Source organism: Taudactylus pleione, unplaced genomic scaffold (assembly GCF_031769625.1).
Source record: "Taudactylus pleione unplaced genomic scaffold, aTauple2 ptg000070l, whole genome shotgun sequence".
In the NCBI taxonomy this organism is placed as follows: Eukaryota; Metazoa; Chordata; class Amphibia; order Anura; family Myobatrachidae; genus Taudactylus; species Taudactylus pleione.
The window spans coordinates 18,556,388-18,569,559 of record NW_028284472.1 but is presented as its reverse complement, the minus strand read 5'-3'; positions in this window follow the sequence as shown (position 1 = coordinate 18,569,559).

Below are 13,172 nucleotides of genomic sequence, written 5' to 3'. Positions count from 1 at the left end.
CAGGAGGGGCTTGTGATGACCCTCAGGGAATTTGGGACAGGAGGCCAAACACTGTTGTAATACCTCATATCTGGCAACAGCCAGAGTCCCGCCATGCGATCCACCCGCTAGTCAGCAAAAGGGAACCAGAAGGCACGTAATACTGAGGGTGTATGATACAGGTGCAGATCAACATTCACTCTAACCAGAATGGACCTGCTACCAGCCCTAAAGCAGGGATAATAATACCGTATATACTCGAGTATAAGTCGACCCGAATATAAGCCGAGGTACCTACTTTTACCCAAAAAAACTGGGAAAACTTACTGACTCGAGTATAAGCCTAGTGTTTGAAATGGCAGCAGCTGGTTGTGCCCCCAGTAGTAATCCCTCCTGGTAGTGCCCCCAGTGGTAATCCCCCCTTTCAGTGCCTCCAGTAGTAATCCCCCCCTGGTAGTACCCCCAGTAGTACTCCCCCCTTTTAGTGCCCCCTGTAGTAATCCTCCCCTGGTAGTTCCCCCAGTGGTAATCCCCCCTTTTAGTGCCCCCTGTAGTAATCCCCCCCTGGTAGTGCCCCCTGTAGTAATCCCCCCCTTTTAGTGCCCCCTGTAGTAATCGCCCCCTGATAATGCCCCTTGGTAGAGCCCCCTGTAGTCATCGCCCCCTGTATTCCCCCCCCCTAGTAGAGAGAGACGGGAAAAGAATAAAAAAAAAATAAACACTTACCTTAAACTCCCGCTCCTGGTCCCGCCGCTGTCCGCTCCTCCGGCCGCTTTGCATGGGAGAGACGTCGTCATGACGACGTGTCTCCCATCACCCACTGCAGGAGCCGGAAGATGGCTCCCGCAGTGGGAGCAGCAGCAGCCGCTGAGAGTCTGACAGACTCTCAGCGGCTGCGGATTACACCAAACACGCAGCTGCCGGCTCCGGCGGCTGTGTGTTTGGCAGTGTGTAGCGCTGACCGAACTCCGTCCGGTCAGCGCTACACTTGACTCGAGTATAAGCCGAGGGGGTACTTTTTCAGCACATTTTTTGTGCTGAAAAACTCGGCTTATACTCGAGTATATACGGTACTTGAAATAGGCTTCCCCCCGTGTAAGAGGGAAAGAGCCCAAAACAGTATCCAGTTCATGGCAGAGCCAACTAGGAAGTAACCACAGGGCGTCAACCACGTCAATTTGCGTTTCGTAGAAAAACGACATCCACCCACGGTGGCTGTTGTGGTAATCCCTGCAAGGGGCATGACAGACTATTGTGACACCAGGGAGAATTCATATACTCGAAAAACCCCTGCAGGGAGCGATAGTCTATGTCACAGGGGAAGAGTGCAAGAAACTGCGAGATACCCTGAGATGAAAAAGGGCAGTATGGTGAAGTAACCCCAAGTGAGGTACAACAATGGGGCCCGCCCGGCGATCCGCAATTAAGAGGATCCCGAGAAAACAAACCACCCAAGGGGGTTGTGAAAGGGGCCGGCACCCGATGACGCCACATACAGAACCCTTTAAGAGTTAAATCCTCCGCACTAACACCTGCAGCACATGGCTTGCAGGATAGTAAAAATGGGTGCAGTATAACGCTCCTCCAGACATATCTGACCAAGCCTTGCGATCAAGCAGCGCTATACTGGTCCTGACTGATACAAAAAATTAGCTGCAGGGACCCATTTTCAGCGTATGCAACACACAGTTCCACTCAAAATATGGCAACGTGCAGCAGGCAACAGTATGTGACAAACCTCACAAATATTAACAAGTATATAAATGTGAGGTCTCAGAACCACCCCAAGCACAGCTGTATTAGGGCAGATGAAGAAAAGGGATAGATATACACAGACAGGTGAGAGATACAGACAGTCAGCACTAGCATAAGTCACATACAATGCAGATATACACATATATACATAAACGTCATATAATATACTGCACTATTACACTGCATGCAACTTACCCAGATTCAGTGTCTGGGAAGGCTACAGCGCTGTGTACACTGACCTGATGGTGAGGTACGCAGGGGGACTGGACCAACTGCCATCTCCGGAGATTTCTGCTGCACCACAAAGGAATGGCCGCTGGAGACCTCAGAAGAAGCGTGGCCCGCGGAGGAAGCAGCTCAGCGACGCCAGACTATAGATACTGAAAGGCGCGCTGAGCTGAGGGGAGGAGCCACTGTAACAGGGAAGGCTGCCTCCCCTGGCCGGCTATTAACCCCCGGGACACCGGCTCCCTACACCGAACACTAAGTCCCTGGTGGTCTAGTGGACACACGGGGTATGGGGGGCCCGCCGCCACTGCCGGCGCCTCCGGTCTGTCCCCAGAGACCGGAGGCACAGGACTGCATTTCAAATGCGCGGATCACCGCAAGCGGTGACCCGCGCCTTACCTGCTCCCCGTGGATCCGGCAACAGTCCTGGGCGCCCGCAGAGTCCGGCTAGTACAGACTCTGGGGTCCCGCTGAGATCCCCAGATCTGTACTGGCGTCTCAGCGCCAGCGGGGTGACGGAGCGGCAGCTTGGACAGTCTGACGCTGCCGCTCTGAAGAATCCAAAGTAAAAATAAAAAACTTTGTCCTCTAGAAAAAATAAAGCTTAGCAGCTGCTAATCAGCTCCCCACTGCACTAAACGGTGACCCGACTCCGGCCGGTCACCAACTTAAACTGAGGTGCCTCTGGCTTGGGGGTGGGGTTATAGGGAAAGTGGACCCAAGTGCATCCTGGGAGCTAAAAGCTTTAACTGCGTGGTGCCCGGATTTGGTTCCCAACCTATACCCCCTAAGGTCAACCCTGTGGACCCCCTATGGACCCTGAAGTAGAAAGTCACTTTAGTAAATATACCCCTCAAAGTCAGATGTTGCAGTGTGCTCATCTTTTACCAGTTTTCAGTCTGAGACTTTATGCAAATGCCGCTCCAAGCCCTTCCCACATGTACAACTGCGCATTTGAATGTAGCCCACTGTGTGTGTCTTTAGATACTGAAATACCGTTTGGAGCGTTTTTAGACGCAGCCATCGGTCGCATCATCAACACTATCAGCAGCCATACACTAGTTGCAGATTCTCTGTGAGAGTATGGCCCCCAATGTGAGCGATTACGCATCGGAGTTCACAAGATTAGCGGCACAACCGCAACACTCCCATAACACAGACCATAAGACGGACCATTTTGAATAGCCACAGGAACACCCAGCATTTTCCAATACATTGCTGATATCGTGTCTCAATTGCGACTACGCCTCTGTGCGTACGCACCGTAAAACTAATTCTCTGCGACAAAATAGCAAAAAAAATTGCTTAAATCTGTGACCATCGGCTTCGCGGGCGACTCAGAACGCCAACTATTTCAGGTTTATAAAAGTATTTATGTCTACGTCTATATGATACGCTTGTGAGGGCTGCCCTAATTCTCCATTGGTTCTGCTCCCACAAATCCCAGCTTACCAACAGCTTTAGAACTTGTCTCTGTGACATCATAGAACTCTAATTACGTTGTCATGGAATCAGTGTGCTGCACAGGCCCTTACTTGTCACATGATCCTGCTTATTGTAGCTGCCAATTACACCCACCTTGATCATAGGTTTACGGAGCTTGGTTACAGGGTGGGTTTTATTTTTACATTTTAAATACCCCCCACTGAATGAATTCATACTTTTATAAAGCAAAGAGAATAAGAATCTTCAGCGAACAATGCATTGGAGTCACTGGTCAGTATTGAAAATAGGGACAATTTCAGATACAGCATTTCTAGGAACGGGATACGCTCAGTATCCCAACAAAAGGGATTCCAGGAGTCAGTATGGCGACGCCGGAATCCCGATACTTGTCAGAATCCCAGCGCCGGCATCCCGACCATAAGTAGCGGGGTTAGGGGGAGGGTTAGGATGCAGGGAGGGGGAAGTTAGGTTTAGGTACTAGGGAGGGTTAGGGAGAGGATTAGGTTGCCGACCGACAGGCATCAGTATCATAACCCTGTCGGGATCCTGTACCTATCTCCCCTAGGAACTGTTACTTAAAACCTGTGATTGTCATTAACAATTAGGAACAGTTTTAACAAATAGACATTGGGAACGACCAACATTTTGGCAGCATTTTTTTTATACAATAAGCAGCAGGGGTATCTTTACCTTACATGATCAATTTCCATACCAGGGGCGTTTTAAGACAGGAGGGGGGCCGTGTGCAGCCCCCTACCCCCTGGAAAAGAAAAAATGGCCTTGGCACATATACGCAGGAAGCCACATGCACAATATACCAGTGTGGTCTTCGAGAATATGGCGCCAGCCCAATATTTTTGAAGCTATCGATGTAATAACAACACGGGCGGTGGCAGGAGGTAACTGAAACAGGTGCAGGCTGTGCGGTGTGGGAACCCTGTACCCAGGGGCCTGTGTGTATCCACACCCTGCACCCATTATGGATACGCTACTGATCCATACAGATTGAGCACAGTAGAAATTCTGAATGGCACACACATGTGCCGCCATTGTTTGACTGAACTGGATGAGGCCTCCCGAGGTTCATCTTTAGATTAGTGCCGGTCGGTCCGCAACGTGTCATGTAGGGTGGTTAGCCAATGGTTGCGCACACAGGCCGATATCAGCTTACCAGATTTTGTATTTATTTTTTTCCCGTCCAATCAGAGTTGAACGGATCATCACCTGAGGCCGAAGTTAGAGCTCACATGAAAATGGATTTTACTGTACTGTAATATATATGGCAGCTGCACTACAGGCTAGGAAACACTTTTCTTCAGGTGCCCCTCCGCCTAGCCGAGACCCCATTGCTAAGAACATGCAGCCTTTGTTACAGAACCAGAAAATTCATTTTAGGGGGTCTATTTACTAAGCAGTGTTAGGAGACAGAGTGAAAAGTGATAAGAAAGTGATAAGGTGTCAGCCCATCAGCTCCCAACTGTCATGTCACAGGCTGTGTTTGAAAAATGACAGTTGGGTGCTGATTGGCTGGCACCTTATCACTTTTCACTCTGTCTCTTATCACTGCTTAGTACATAGACCCCTTAGTGTCTTATCACATGACAATAACAATAAACTTATGCTGCCACATGTTGTAAATACAAGGCCGAATAGCACAGAAAGCTATAAAGAGGAATGAGTGTATTTCATAAAGATGACAGGACAGGGATGGAAGTTACATAAAATTCTTGTTGTTTTGACACATTAAGCTTCTTGCATCTAAATTCTATGAATGATTCTCCCAGGCCGTTGGGACGTCTGATGCATCCACCAGAAATGTGTCATCGGGGACTCACCACAACCGCCTGAGAGCCCAGTTTTCCTTTCATCTGACAGAGAATGAGATTAAAAAGGTGAGATCTCTTGGAAGTCGATGGCAAGAAATAGAAGTGGGAGAAAATGACAGCGCCGCAAAAATAGCCAAGAAACTATGGAATAGTGTAGTGAGCCAAATACAATCCTGAGCTCTAAGATGATGCTCCCGAGTTACGTGGTGGCAGGAAAATAATAAACATTGTACTATTCTCACTTTTATCGTCAGCGTTTGTGCCAGAAGAACTGACCTAGGCCCCTATGTAATAGCCTGCGAGTTGCAGGAACAGAGATTTAGCCCATAGATTTAAAGCAGCAACAAATTAAAAGGCTAAAACAACCTGTAGGTATAGGGGCTAAATCACCGGCAATTGCGCCGGTTCCTTCAAGTCGCGGGCTATTACATAAGTGCTCTAGAGTCCTAAATCAGAACAAATCCAAGCTGTGTATACACGTTTCAGTATATATAGATCACTCTCGTGATTAATCTGAACACAGCCATTTATACAATGCACAACATAGCGCTTTATAGTGTAAAAGGGGTCGGTCACCTTCAGAGAACTTTAAGTTATATACTTCTGTGCGCCCTCCTACCTCTTCTACTAAATATGTGCATGCTTTTCAGTCATGTTTGTTTACGTTGTCCATGGTTACGATACAGATTTGCTTAAAACAAATAATTGTATCCAATCAGAAGTGGAGGAAATACTCTATTGTTCCTCATTGTATAAATTCATCACTAAAGAGCACAGCATAAAGCGGTAGCAGAGTGTTCAACGATAGCTGCACATACAGGACCGTTCTCAGATTACTGTGCTCAGTATTAGGGCACTCACGGCACCAGCGATGTAAAAGGTTCTGTATATGGATGTCTGGAGACTTTTGTCCAATATAAGTATAAAGTCAATTATTTTATTCCACTGTAACAGAGTTTATTTAGTTCTGTGACGTGTTGTATGGTGGAAGTTGTGCCATCGCCTAAATAGCGTAGGCAGACATTTTTGTATTCCGGATCTATAGACAGGAGTAGAGCTTTTGGATTCGCTGGAGACTAGTGACACCCATGAGGGCTGACACCGAGGTACTGTGTGTGTATGTAAGGTCAGAAAATGGGTGCAGTTTCATTAGCAAAACTTAATAACCCATGTATTCACTAGGAATCTAAAGCTGCATACACACACAACGATTTTTTGAACGATTATCGATATCGTTTATCATTCAATCGTTGAAAAAAAAACGTTCACTTTCTGAGTTAAAACGAACGATTATCGTTCATGCGCGTTCACGTTTGTAGTTCAGACTGACTAATGGTGCGTACACACTACACGATATGCTCCCTGAGCGATATTGTCTAGTGTGTCCCTGGCATGGTGTGCTCAATGTCGTTCATGACATTGAGCACAGCCGCTGAACGATATCATTAACGATATCGTTCAGCGCCGGGCTCTCTCCCCCATTCCCCAACATGCAGCAACCTGACGAGATTGTCAGGTTGGCCTGCATGTCAGCCCGATGAACGATGATGACGAACGACCTGCAGGAACGCGCGTCGTCATCGTTCATTGTTTTGGGGTTAAAAATGGACGATAAAGTCGTCCACTTTATCGCCCAGTGTGTACGCACCATAACTCAACGATTTTCAGTAAGGGAATATGCAAAAATCGTTTGTAGTTCCAAAAAAATCGTTCATTACATTTAGTAAATGAATGATTTTAGTAAACGATTTTCGTTCATTTTTCCCTTGAAAAAATTAACGAAAATAGTTTACTAAAATCGTTCACTTACTAAATCGCTGTGTGTGTATGCAGCTTTAGATTCCTAGTGAATGCATGGGTTATTAATAGTTTTGCTAATGAAACTGCACCCATTTTCTGACCTACACAACTGTAGCAGCCATTTTGTGGACTAGACCTATATACATGCAGCCAGTGGTTTCGCTAGGGACTAGAGACATGTCTGAAGCATTGTACAGAGGAGTCAGCCATTTTGTGGGCTGAGCCAATGATTCACAATAATGCAGCCTGTGAATTCACTAGTGCAATACCTCAGGGGCCTTACCAGTCTGCAATCATGTATATGGCTCCAGTCCACAAAATGTCTGACTGTAGCTACGAGGCAACAATCTCTTCCTCTGACTGAATTAATGTACAATCATCTCCCTGGAGAAAATATAGAGACAGCAGCTGTCCGTATCCATCTGCTGTGGTAGCAACTGGATCCTCTCCAGATCTCACATGAAGAACAGGAACATCAGCAAAAAAATAAATAAATTAAAAAATGCCCCTGATCTAAAAAAAAAACAAAAAAAAACAAGAAGCTGACAGCGTTCTGCTGTCAGAGAAGTGCTATAATCAAAAGCAAATAAAACATTATAATGCATTAAAGTACATTAACATCACAAAGCATCCTGCTCGCTTGAATAAAAAAAAAAAAAATGGAGGCTTTCTGGCTAGGACATATAGAAGAGGAGGAGCTCAGACTTCATTCACCCCTTTTTTTCCCCCCCTTAACTGGCAATTTCTTTCCTCCAAAACCGCACGGAAAACAAGAGATATGGTAAGAACTTACCTTTGTTATCTCTGTTTCTACGAAGTCCATAGGGTCCACAGGGTTGACCTTGGGGTATAGCTGGATCTGGATCCACGGGCACCACGCAGTTAAAGCTTTGCTGCTCCCAGGATGCACTTGGGTCCGTCCTCCTCTATACCCCGCCCCGGCCACAGGCACCTCAGTTGGTAAGCAGCTAAGGCCGGAGGAGGAGACTAAACAGAGAGAAGGAAGACTGGAACACACAAGAAACCATACTCACAGAAATGGGAGACAGAAAACCGGTGACCAGCCACACAGCCCATTTGAAGCCAGGTGCGTCAGGGCGGGCGCCCTGTGGACCCTATGGACTTTGTAGAAACAGAGATAACAAAGGTAAGTTCTTACCATATCTCTTGTTTTCTACTTCAGGGTCCATAGGGGGTCCACAGGGTTGACCTTGGGGATGTCCCAAAGCAGTTCAACTAAGGGCGGGGACGCTCCTGTGCTGAAAGGAGTACCCGGCGCCCAAAGGATGCATCCTGAGAGGCGAAGGTGTCAAACGCATAAAACCTCAAAAACGTCTGAATTGAAGACCAAGTAGCCGCCTTACACAGCTGAACAGCGGAGGCGCCACGTCTAGCAGCCCAAGAGGGACCCACAGAACGAGTGGAATGAGCCTTAACAGAGGCTGGCACAGGTAAACCCTCCTGCGCATAAGCCTCACAAATAACTGAACGAAGCCAACGGGCTATCGTTTGCTTGTTGGCAGGCCAACCCCTCTTGTGAAAACCAAAGAGGACAAACAAAGAATCCGACTTCCTAACCGAAGCAGTCCGGTCCACATAGATTCTAAGTGCCCGGACCACATCCAAGGAAGCCTCACCAGCCGAAAGATCAGGTGACTGAAAAGCTGGCACAACAAGTTCCTGATTAATGTGGAACTTTGAAACCACTTTGGGCAAAAACTCAGGATGCGTGCGGAGCACTGCCCTGTCCTGGTGAAAAATCAGAAAAGGAGGGCGACAGGAAAGCGCCCCCAATTCTGAAACCCTCCTGGCCGAAGCAATTGCCAGGAGAAAAATGGTCTTAAACGTCAGCCACTTGAGCTCCACCGACTCAAGCGGCTCAAAAGGAGGACCCTGCAAGACCCTCAGTACCACCGTCAAGTCCCACGGAGCCACCGGAGGCACGAAGGGAGGCTGGATCCTGAGAACACCTTGGAAAAAGGTGTAAACATCTGGCAGTGTAGCAATCCGTCGCTGAAACCACACGGACAAAGCAGACACATGAACCTTCAGAGAGGCCAGGCGTAAGCCGAGGTCCAAACCCGATTGAAGAAATTCCAAGATTCTGGAAACCCGGAACACCTGCGGATCATAGTTTCTGGATTCACACCATTGAAAATAAGTGCGCCACACCCTGTGGTAAATCCGCGCGGAGGCAGGCTTGCGTGCCCTAAGCATGGTACCAATCACTGAACTGGAGAAACCCCTAGACCTCAAGACGGCTGTCTCAAGAGCCACGCCGTCAAAGACAGCCGACCCAGATCCGGGTAAAGGCAGGGCCCCTGAGACAACAGGTCCCGACGCTGAGGAAGAAGGTACGGAGCGTCGATGGAGAGGCACCTCAGATCGGAGTACCAAGGACGTCTGGGCCACGCCGGAGCCACCAGCACGAGCGTGCCGCCGTCCTGCTTGAATTTCCGCAGAACCCGAGGAAGTAAGGATATCGGAGGAAACAGATACGCCAGGTGAAACGTCCATTTCACCGACAGAGCGTCTACCAGACAGGCGCCTGCGTCTCTTGTCCTTGACCCGTAAACGGGCAACTTGTGATTGTGACGGGAGGCCATCAAGTCCAGCTCCGGCAGCCCCCACCTGTCCACGAGTAGCTGAAACACCTCTGGGTGAAGCGACCATTCCCCGGGATGCACATCGTGACGGCTGAGGAAGTCCGCCTCCCAATTGAGGACTTCGGGAATGAAGACTGCCGAGATCGCTGGAGCATGACACTCCGCCCAAGCAAGAATGCGAGACACCTCCGACATTGCTGCCCGACTGCGAGTTCCCCCTTGGTGGTTGATGTACGCCACCGTGGTGGCGTTGTCGGACTGCACCTGAACCGCCCTTCCGTGAAGAGCGGGGCCGGACGACTGCAGGGCCCTGTACACAGCCCGCAGTTCCAGGATGTTGATGGGGAGAAGTGCTTCTTCCGCGGACCAACGACCCTGAAGCGATAATGAGCCGGTCACTGCCCCCCAACCCCGAAGACTGGCATCCGTCGTGAGCAGGACCCAGTCCGGGATCCAAAAGGGGCGCCCCTCGACCAGATGCACCGTCTGAAGCCACCAAGCCAAAGACTGCCGAACCTCCGCGGACAACACCAGCATCTGAGAGCGGATCCGGTGAGGTAACCCGTTCCATTCCGATAGAATCAGCCCCCTGCAGGGGCCGGGAATGGAACTGGGCAAATTCCACCATGTCGAATGTCGACACCATGGACCCCAGAACTCTCATAGCTGAATGGACCGACAGGCGGCAACTGCTCAGGCAACTGTGTATCCGCAGCTGCAGGGAGGAGACCTTCTCTGGAGTCAGGAAAATCCGCTGCTGACGAGAATCCAGCAGGGCTCCCAAATGAACCATCCGCTGTGATGGAATCAGGGAGGACTTCTTCCAGTTTATCAACCACCCGTGTGCTTGAAGACAAGCAATGGTCAGGTGGAGATGTCGAAGAAGCACCTCCGGGGAGCTCGCCAGCAGCAGAAGATCGTCCAGGTACGGCAACAGACGTAGACCCTGACCCCGAAGGTGGGCAGCCATAACCGCCATCACCTTGGTGAACACCCTCGGAGCCGTGGAAAGGCCAAAAGGCAACGCCCGAAATTGGTAGTGATGTTTCAGGATAGCAAACCTCAGATACCGCTGATGTGCCGGTGCTATGGGCACATGGAGATATGCGTCCTGGATATCGAGGGAGACCATATAATCCCCGGGTTCCATCGCCAGAATGATGGAACGTAACGTTTCCATCCTGAACCTGGGAACTCTGAGGTATCTGTTCAGAGACTTCAAATTCAGGATAGGGCGATGAGAACCATTGGGTTTCTGTACCAGAAACAGAGTAGAATAGTACCCCGTCCCGCGCTGAGACTGCGGAACGGGAACAATGACCCCTGCTTGTAGCAAGGATTCTATAGCTACCTGAATCTGACCAGCTTTGGTCTTGTCCAGAGAAGGACTCGTACAGAAAAACTGGTGGGGCGGCCTGAACCGAAAAGACAGGGCGTACCCCTGAGAGACTACTTCTCGAACCCAGGCATCCGTGGTGGTATTGTGCCAACACTGGGCGAATTGGAGAAGTCGGCCTCCCACTCTGGGGTCCCCCAGAGAGAGGCCCGTCCCATCAGGCAGCAGGCTTATCCTCCTGCTTGGAAGAAGGGCGCCGAGCACTCCATGCCTGCTTCTTGGGCTTGGGTGCGGCCTTGGTCGCCGAATGTCTCGGGAAGGACTGGCCCTTGGCCTTACCCTGAACCCGAAAGGACCGAAAGGCAGAGCTCCTCACCTTAGCCGGCGCAGAGGCCGAAGGGAGAAAAGCCGACTTGGACTTAGCCAAAGTATCCACTATTCTGTCCAAATCCGGACCAAATAGTAAATCACCATTAAAAGGCAAAGCCTCCAGACCCTTTTTTGAATCTGCATCAGCCCTCCAGGACCTCAGCCACAGGGAGCGCCGAGCAGATACCGCTGCAGCCGACACCCTAGAAGTGAGCAGGCTGGCATCCAAAGACGCTTCCCCAATATAGGAAGCTGCATCCCGCATCTGTCCCACTAACGCTCTCTGGATATCCGGAGCCTCATCAGGAAAGGTATCCTCCAAGGCATTGGCCCATGCCTCAATGGCTTTAGCCACCCAGGAGATAGCCATGGACGGGCGAGCCACCGCCCCGGAAAGAGAATAAATGGACTTTAAACAAGTCTCCACCTTCCTGTCCGTGGGATCCTTCAAAGAGGAGATAGACGGCAATGGCAACGTCGCGCTTTTGATCAAGCGGGTAACGTGGGAATCCACCGCCGGCGGAGTTTCCCATTTCCTGCAATGAGCTTCAGGAAAAGGATAGTTCGCCGCCAACCTTTTCTGTGGATGGAACCTCTTACTAGGTAATTGCCAGGCCGCCGCCATATGATCCGATAATTGATCAGACAGGGGGAACACAGTTGAGGTCACCTTGGCCTTTTTAAAATTAGGAAACTTCGACCTAGGAGCCGGCGCATCATCCTCAACATGTAGGATAGCCCGCACCGCCCTAACTAAGGCTGGAACATTAATGGAGGGACTTAGCTTCCACCTCCTGCCCCATGACATCAGAGTCAGAGTCCTCATGGATTTCTCCATCATCTGAGGACACTTCCGAGTCCGACAACTGCGCAGCTAGTGAACTCACAACCGGACGTTTAGACACCCTTGGTGGCACATCACCTTGCAACATAGACTGAAACGCCGAGGATGAAGCCGCCAGACTCTGTACGGAGCTGGATAGAACATCCACCCAAGGCGGAGGAGCCGTCGGAGCAACACTCTGCAAAGGCACTACAGACTGACACGTCCCTGGGGAAGACTGCACATACACAGGCAGTCCCGAGTAAGGACCCACAGTCTGGGCCCCGGGGGAAGACCGCAACATTTGTGGAACCCTCGGGGAATGGGAGATGGTGGGCTGCGGTAACGCCCTAGAAGGGACCGCTGATGGGACCGATAACCGGTCCGCAATAGACGCCAGCACCTGTGAAAACATCGCCCAAGGAGGGTCCTGTGATACAGGGGGGTTGGAGGGGCCCGGTACCAGCTGGCACCGCCCGCACAGACCATCCTGAGATAAGTCCTCCCCATCAACTCCAGCAGCACAGCGTCTGCAGGAAAATAACACAGGAGCCACAGAGCGCTCAGTCTCCTCATCCGACATGATACCGTAAATACACAAGAAATAGGTATCACCAGAGGAATTACGGTTTTAACACCCGCGCACTCACCAGTATGCGAAACAACAGCCCAGAAATGGTACTGTGTAGCACACAACAGTATGTGACTGACCCCACAAATACGTGTTTTATATATGTGAGGGTCTCAGAAAAACGCCCTTCCCCCACACACCTGCCGGGCCGTAGGAGAAGGAAAGGGATAGTTATAAGCTGACAGTAAGGAGAATAAGTCACAGACAGGCAGCACTAGCAATAGTCACATACAATGCAGAAAAGTTATACTCACTGCACCTTCCGCTACAATCAACCGCCCAGATTCAGTGTCTGGGAGGGCTATAGCGCTGTGTACACTGTCCTTTAGCAGGGGAGAGGTACACAGGGGGACCGGTCCACTTGATACCGCCT